This window comes from Silene latifolia, chromosome 6, assembly GCF_048544455.1.
Source record: "Silene latifolia isolate original U9 population chromosome 6, ASM4854445v1, whole genome shotgun sequence".
Taxonomy (NCBI): Eukaryota; Viridiplantae; Streptophyta; class Magnoliopsida; order Caryophyllales; family Caryophyllaceae; genus Silene; species Silene latifolia.
In genome coordinates, this window is record NC_133531.1 from 110,147,631 (window position 1) to 110,156,318 (window position 8,688).

At 32.2% G+C, this 8,688-nt stretch overlaps 1 long non-coding RNA gene across 1 annotated transcript; it reads right to left on the reverse strand.

The window, feature by feature from the left end:
- Positions 1–2,443: 2,443 nt before the first annotated feature.
- Positions 2,444–3,734, reverse strand: LOC141658899 (uncharacterized). Its single transcript, XR_012549513.1, has 2 exons — positions 3,490–3,734; positions 2,444–3,310 (listed from the first exon to the last, which is right to left on the reverse strand). It is a non-coding gene; the product is annotated as an uncharacterized LOC141658899 (long non-coding RNA).
- Between the last annotated feature and the right edge of the window lie 4,954 nt (positions 3,735–8,688).

The following is an 8,688-nucleotide window of genomic DNA, read 5'->3' on the forward strand; positions in this document are numbered from 1 at the left end:
ACAAAATGCACAAATTTACTTAAGATTGATAATAGAGATCTAAATAAACCAAATAGAAAAACAATTAATATGTACTTCGTAATAAAGTATTATGTGTTACAATAACCCCAAATAAGTGTTACAACAATAGCGAATTTGTGTTACAATATCAAATTATGACCATTCCTCAATATCAATTATATTATGTCATGCAGTAACATTGTTACAGTAACAATACCACAATAACAATGTTACAGTAATAATATTACAGTAACATGTGCCACAATAATAATTGACCATTCCTCAATATCAATTATATTATGTCATGCAGTAACAATATTACAGTAACATTGTTACAGTAACAATACCACAATAACAATGTTACAGTAATAATATTACAGTAACATGTGCCTAGAATTTTATAAAACATAATTTAATCGCCATGGTTTACCCCCAATTTTCATGAAAACAAATCCAGATATGAATCTCACAATGTTATAACCCTAAATTTTTGTCAAATACTATTTATACTTAGAATCAACAATGAACAGTAAAAAACGATATTATAACACGATTTAACAACTCATAAAATCGTAACCATTACATAATTTAATCGTAAATTAACAAAAAAAAAACAAATTAAAACTATGAGTTTGTAACAATGTTATACCAATATTTCAAATTCAATTCAATAACAACTGATATTCCTCAATAATAATAACTGATATTCCTCAATAATAACTACAAATTAAAATTATTGCTCAATTTCACCATCTCATAACCCTAACTTTTCGCACAAACACTGTGAATACATACAATCGACAATAATAAAATGAACAATCGACGATAACAATAAGAACATACAAAATATCATATCGAATATATAGAAAATAAGAATTAAAATAACGCAAAGAGAGTTGATTCTTACCTCTTCATTTGTGTGTAGAAAACGAGATTCATGATAAGAAGCATATTTGATTTTGATATTTGATTGATTTTTGCAGATTTTCGATTGACTTCTTCAAAATAAGACGCATGTTTGATTTTGAGAGATTTTGATTATATTCTTACATCTTCAATTGATTATCGATTGATTTTTGCAGATTCCTTCTTGAATTTGGGGATTTTAGCTTTTTTAGGGTTTTGGGGGAGATAGAGAGAGAAAGTTCTAGAAATTTAGAAAACGTGAATGAAAAAAATCACTGGTATGGGTTTTCTTATGAGGATTTTTTTAGGGTGACGTGGCTCAATGAGAGCTGTTGGATCTTGTTGATCCAATGGTCCTTATTCATAGGACGGACTCACCTAAGATGCTGGACTCACCGGATGCTCACTCTATATATATATATATATATATATATATATATATATATAGAGATTGGATTTGGTGATTTTGGTTCTTATGGTGAGTTGTGAGTTGGGGAATCTCAAAATGCCACTAGATTATATTAGAGATGAGTGGCCAAGATCAAATCTTACATGTCATATAAAACCATTGTCATCTACTTATTTTCTCTTTTTTCTAATGTTACTTTTTTTTTTACTTTAATTTTTTTTTTCTCTTTTTTTTTCTCGTGTTATTATGCTTACTTTGATTTTTGTTTTCTCTTATGTTTTTCTTTAATTTACTCATTATGTTACCTTTTTTTCTTTTTGTACCGGATTTTTTTTTACTTGAAATTTTTTTACTCTTATTTTTTTTACCTCGTGTTATTATGCTATTATTGTGCTTTTTTTTACGACTTTAGTTTTTTTCTCTTTTTTTTTTTTACCACATTTTATTGTGCTGTTATTGTTATTCCGCTGTTATTGTGATGTTATTCTGCTGTTACTTTGATTTTTTTTACGATTTTGATTTTTTTCTCTTTTTTTTTTTTACCATATGTTATTGTGCTGTTATTGTTATTCCGCTGTTATTGTGATGTTATTCTACTGTTACTGTGAATTTTTTTACGACTTTGATTTTTTTTCTTTTTTTTACCACTTGTTATTGTGCTGTTATTCTACTGTTATTCTGCTGTTATTGTGATGTTATTCCGGTGTCACTTTTTTTTTTACTACTTTGATGTTATTGTGATGTTATTCCGGCGCCGCTTTGATTTTTTTTACGTCTTTGATTTTTTTTTCTTTTTTTACCACGTGTTATTGTGCCGTTATTCTACTGTTATTCTGCTGTTATTGTGATGTTATTCCGGTGTCACTTTGATTTTTTTTACTACTTTGATTTTATTCCGCTGTCACTTTGATTTTTTTTACTACTTTGATTTTTTTACTTTTTTTTAACCGCATGTTATTGTGCTGTTATTCTGGTGTTATTGTGATGTTATTCCAGTGTCATTTTGATTTTTTTTAACTACTCTCATTTTGACAAAGTAGAATTGATGTGCTGGGTACTTAACATAGTAATGTATAATTGTGTACCATAAAGGAAATAAAGGACACGAGATTGTGAAGCACAGCCACACATCGAAATGATTATATGTATCATATAATTATAGATTCACATATCAAACAATCGAATTCAACAAAATCATCTCATCCTCTAACAACGATATACATGGCAACAGTACACCTAGGCTATATCATTAGTTCATTACAGCAAAGACAAATTAGCATTACCCTCGAGGGATCTTCTTCAATCACGACCTGGGCTCATCTCGACTCCACATGTTCTACTTGATTCCAACATACATCATTTTCTCTAAATGGAGAATTAATCACACGTGTACTTTGACTATCAACCGACCATTTCTACCTTTCAAGTGCTCTCTTTTGCTTCGATATCCAATTCCACTATGGTTCAATATTTCTACACAATTACTGATTGTACAAGACGCACTACTCTAGCCAGCAACATCAACGCGACCTTGATATCACCACACACTTCAATAGCTCGTACCTCTGCCTTTTCCCTCAGTTCGACCACTATGAACAACCCGCAACCGAGTTCGGACCAATCAACTCACCACGACAACCTTCAACGTATCATCATCCCATGCCAAATTCACCAAACACCCCAACGCATTCTCCCTGGAAACCGCCGTCCCAGACCGCAACAGTGCCAGCAAGACTGAAACCGTACCCTCCTCAACAAAATTCTCTTTAATCTCATCATGTCTCGCTAAATTCCTCAACACAGCTACCGCAACACCTTGAGAACTCGGCGTACCTCCATCATTGTGATACCCGTGCCCAATTCAATTACCCTAATTAACTGATTAAGCAAGGTTAATCTTAACCCATTTTTACTCGATTCAACATTAGAAACGCTAGCAATCGTGGAAACAACCTTTTCCTTATATCAAACGCTATCAATCGTCAATAACACCGCCTGCAGCATAATTACAATTATCATTTACCTACAAAATTAATTATTAATTAACCATAAAAACCCATATATATACATAATAAAAGAGATTAAATCGAGTAATTAACTAGAATGAATGCAAGAGAGAACATAATGAGCACTGAGAGTATCAATGTTGATGTCGGAAAGGGTAGAAGTGGGACCTGAAGGTGTATGAACATGTTTGATCAAATTTGAGTACCAAATTTGACGCCTGAAATCTTGAATATTTCTTGTATAAACTCAATGATTGATACAACGAAAAGTATTTATTTTTAACAATATAAATAGCGCGACGGAGATTGATGATTGCGATTGACGGCTACCAAAGCGACGACGGAGCTAGAGCTTTTATTTTGGTTAGCTACCATGGTTGAAGAGGAGAGAGAAAGTTGAATTAGGTGAATGACTATACTGTGATTCTGCGAAAGTATGTTTTAAAAGAATCGGCTTATTTTATTTTGAGACTCATCTCAGCCGTATATCTACCCCTCATCCAATGGCTTAGATTTGTGAGCACACAAACTCACAACTCACCGTAAGAACCAAACTCACGAGATCCCGCCTCTATATATATATATATATATATATATATATCTTGTAAGATAGAATAAGGTCAAGGTCGGGTTGAGATTAATTTTGTGCCGTATACCAACGATCTTAGTCAACTATATATCATGCAAAGCTAAGAGTATTTATTTTATTGTTTTATTGAGACTTTACGTTCATTAAGGTGATCATAATTTGTATTATCTTAAGGTAATTTTCTATCATGGAAAGCTAGGAGTTTTTATTTTATTGTTTTACTAAGACTTCTACGTTCATTAGGTGATCATAATTTGTATTATCTTTAACAAAATTTTATCTTATTTGAGGTAATTAACACTTATTTCTTTTTTTTATCTTATACGAAGTAATATTTTTTATATTTTTTTATTTGAGGAGTTTATTTTATTTTTTGTTTGGTGTGTATGCGTGTCTTTGTCTACTAATACAGACTAAATATCCGTGTGTTAACTAATTACGAATTATCGATCTTCGACCTTCTTTCCACCACCATAATAGTTTTCGGATTATATTCATAAAACTATGCTTGTGTGTAAGGGTGAGATTATCAGTCAGATTCACCAAAGTCTTAAGACTCTGTCACATCAGTTTTTCACTAACTTTTATTATTTATTTATTATTCAGACTCACCTCAGACTTACCTCAGACTTTATACATTATCAGTCAGACCCACCTCAGATCTACTTTTTCACTTTAATTGAGAAATGTGGGGTTTAAGAAAAAAAAGAACAAAAATAATATAACACTTGTCATTCTTTCATTGGATGTCTTCTTTTAATAGTGGGGTCAAGACTCATATAGAGTCTTGGATTTCCAAGACTCTACTTAAGACTTTGTCAAAACTTTATTAAAAGTATGATAGATTATTGGTAGTCTTGAGTGAATCTTGTCTTAAGACTCACCAAAGTTTTGTCTCAAGACTACCAATAATCTTACCCTAAGGAAGTTTTGCCCTTGCTCAATGACACTATTGTAATTTGTACTTGGTGGGTTTCTTGTGGTTTCATCTGTTAACGTGGTTTTAGCATTTCACATATTTATGGTTATTAAATCTTAATCTCGCAAGTAAAAGAGTTCGTTGCACTAATTGAGGGTTGAATCCACAGGGAGCATGGGTGATTATTAATTGTCTAAATTCTTATGCTTAGCTAAGTCAAACGAAACAAGTTGGTTGATTAACTAAGGGCTAGACTAAAGAGCAAGAAATAGAATAACAACATAAATTCTAAAATAATGAAGCAAGCAAATTAGTATTAGTAAGGTTTTACTTGATTGATAAAAAAAGGCTAGGGCGTGATTAAGCTACAAACATTTATAATTATCATGCTAATTTCGGCAATTAGTCATCTTGGAGGTGATTAAGCGAGGGAAAACGCCTCTAATTTGTCTATTGACTCCCTCCCGGGCTCACAATAGGACACTAGAGATACCGAATTAACTCCCTCCTATGCCCATAACTCGGATTCCCTAAGTCTATACTTAAGACACAAAAGAGAACACGCGTTATTCTCTAAATACCCGAATAAAGATTAAAGACTTTATACTCACGATATATTCCCCATTTTCCCGACTCTTTTCCCAAAGATGAAGGGTATCCCGGTCTCCAAAGGCACACTCTTTAGGCTCACCCTCCGGGGTTCAACCCAAATAGGCTAAGGATGTAAAAGGGTGGTCAACCTAGGACCTAACCAATTTCCATTGGTGGACAAGGGTCATCAATCAACCAAATTCCCAAATTACAACATTAACAAGATAATTCCCTTGGTAAACCCCGCTAATTTCCCATTGACAACTAATTTAAATGGAATAAATCATGTTAATTACTCATGTGAGTGCCCAATCGCACCCTAGTGAAAGACTACTCACTAATCATGTTTGTTAAGACAAAATAATTAATAAAGATGGGTTCTTTAATCATGAACATGATATGAAATTGAATTCTACAATTAAACAACCAACAAAAGTATGAGGAGAGACTAATTAAACTAAGATAAAAGAGGATTAATACAAAAAAAGGCACAAACTTTGACACAAAAATCCAAAGATGCAACCTTTGGATGAGGAACAAAAATGGTGAAGATGAATAAGATGAATAAGAGAGAGAAAATAACAGTCTAAAAACAAAAGAGAAGGATTCAAGCATAAACAACCAAACAAAACTTGAAAAATGGCAAATGTAAACAAATGAAATTGAAAGAGAGAATTGTACCAACTTAATTGTAAAAGATGGAAACTTGGATTTAAATAATAAGGATGAATTTCTCCCTCCTTCAAATTGCAACACACTAATCTAAATGTAATCTATTGAAAATTAAAGAACTTGAATACATTAAAGAGGAATTAAATTAATATAGGAGAAATATTACAACTTTTATTTAGATAGAAACTTAATTGGAGATGTTCTTGTCTTACAATATTGAGAGAATAAGAGAGACTAATTTCTAATCTAATTTCTAAGGTAATGTAAAGTGTGTAGTCTAATGTAAGATAATGTCTAATATATATATATATATATATATATATATATATATATATATATATATATATATATATATATAGAGGCCGGATCCGGTGAGGCACCTCATTATGGCGAGAGCGGCGGCTGCCTCACCAAATTCCTCATTATGGTGAGGCAAGATCCAAAGAGTCCACCTATATATTTGAGTCCATGAGTCCATAAAACAATATCACGCACTATACAATACAATATCACGAATTTTTTTTTTCGAAATTTTTTTTTTTTCAAATTTTTTTTTTCAAATTTTTTTTTTCAATTTTTTTTTTTTCGAATTTTTTTTTTCAAATTTTTTTTTTCAAATTTTTTTTCCGAAAAAGTTTTTTTTTTTTTTTTTTTTTTTTTTTTTTTTTGTGAATCTCATACCTTATTCAAAGGAATCTTTAAGGCTTGTTTTGTGAAACTTGATCATCATAATTGGTTAAAATCACCTATTTCGCTCTTTTCTTTATTAGGTGAATCTCGGACTTTGTTTTGTGAATCTCGGACTGCTTGTTCATGAATCTTAGAACTTGTTTTGTGAAACTTGGTCATCATAAGTGGTTAAAATCACGTTTTTTCCTCTTTTCCTTATTTTGTGAATCTCATACCTTAGTCAGTGAATCTCAAGACTTGTTTTGTGAAACTTGATCATCATAAGTGGTTAAAAATCACCTATTTTGCCCTTTTCTTTATTAGGTGAATCTCAGACTTTGTTTTGTGAATCTCAGACCTTGTTCGGTGAATCTTAGAGCTTATTTTGTGAAACATGGTCATCATAAGTGATTAAAATCACGTTTTTTGCTCTTTTCCTTATTTGGTGAATCTCAGACCTTATTTTGTGAATCTCATACTTTATTCAGTGAATCTTAAGGTTTGTTTTGTGAAACTTGATCATCATAAGTGGTTAAAATCAACTATTTTGCTCTTTTCTTTATTAGGTGAATCTCGGACTTTGTTTTGTGAATCTCGGACCTTGTTCGATGAATCTTAGAGCTTGTTTTGTGAAACTTGGTCATCATAAGTGGTTAAAATCACGTTTCTTGCTCTTTTCCTTATTTGGTGAATCTCAAGCCTTATTTTGTGAATCTCATACCTTATTCAATGAATCTTAAGGCTTGTTTTGTGAAACTTGATCATAAAATCACCTTTTTGCTCTTTTCCTTATTTGGTGACTCTCGGACCTTATTTTGTGAATCTCGTACCTTATTCAAAGAATCTTAGGACTTGTTTTGTGAAACTTGGTCATCATAAGTGGTTAAAATCACCTTTTTGCTCTTTTCCTTATTTGGTGAATCTCAGACCTTATTTTGTGAATCTCATACCTTATTCAGTGAATCTTAGGGCTTGTTTTGTGAAACTTGATCATTATAAGTGGTTAAAATCACCTATTTTGCTCTTTTCTTTATTCGGTGAATCTTAGACTTTGTTTTGTTCCTCAACATGAAGGTGGGAAAAGATCAGAAGCTATTATTGTATTTAAGTTTAATACACTAAATTCTTAAATTAACTAGGCTATATGAGATTCGAACTCATACCTTTGTGCAAGATTTGCACATTGCTCTCCCATTTGAGCTAATAGCCGTTAAGATATACGAGTACATAACAAAGATTAAATAAGGGGAACCTTAAGCTAATAGCTAACAAAGATATACGAGTACATATAGTATGTTCATTAGATGGTCGAATTAGTGAGCTAGTACCAAATTGGTAGCCAACATGCCTTAATAGTTGGAAAACAAATATTAGGTGGTTGTTTGAAAAAGCGAGTTATAAGGTAATAATTTCAGGATTGATGAATGACATGTACTTCTCGACCAATTTCTGTTCCTCCACTGAGCTTGTTGAACTACCTTTCATGTGTTTCTTTAATATTTCCACCGTGTCAGTTTGACCTTCACGCAGCGCCCAATTTAAAGCATTGCTTCCATCACGAGCCCGTAAATGATGACGGCGCCAAGAGAAAGAAGTGTACAAACATCACCTACTCTCCCTTTTCCAAAGAAAAACCATCAATGGGGAAACTCCGGTTTAGAGTCTTTGATAATTCAACATTTTTGACATTCCTTCAGATGAAATTAATTCTAGTAGAGCTTCATATTCGTCATTTGAGAGAGCCGTCTCAATCGCTTCATCTAGTGCTACCCGAGTCTCCTCACTCAAAGTTACTCTCCTCGATAACGGAATTAGAGCCGGCATTAAGATGGTTCTTTTCGTGCGTTTTCAAAATGGTAAGAACTTCTTCTCAATAAAATGATTTCACCTATAACACAAATGTGGCCAAAAATTCGTAGAAAAACTA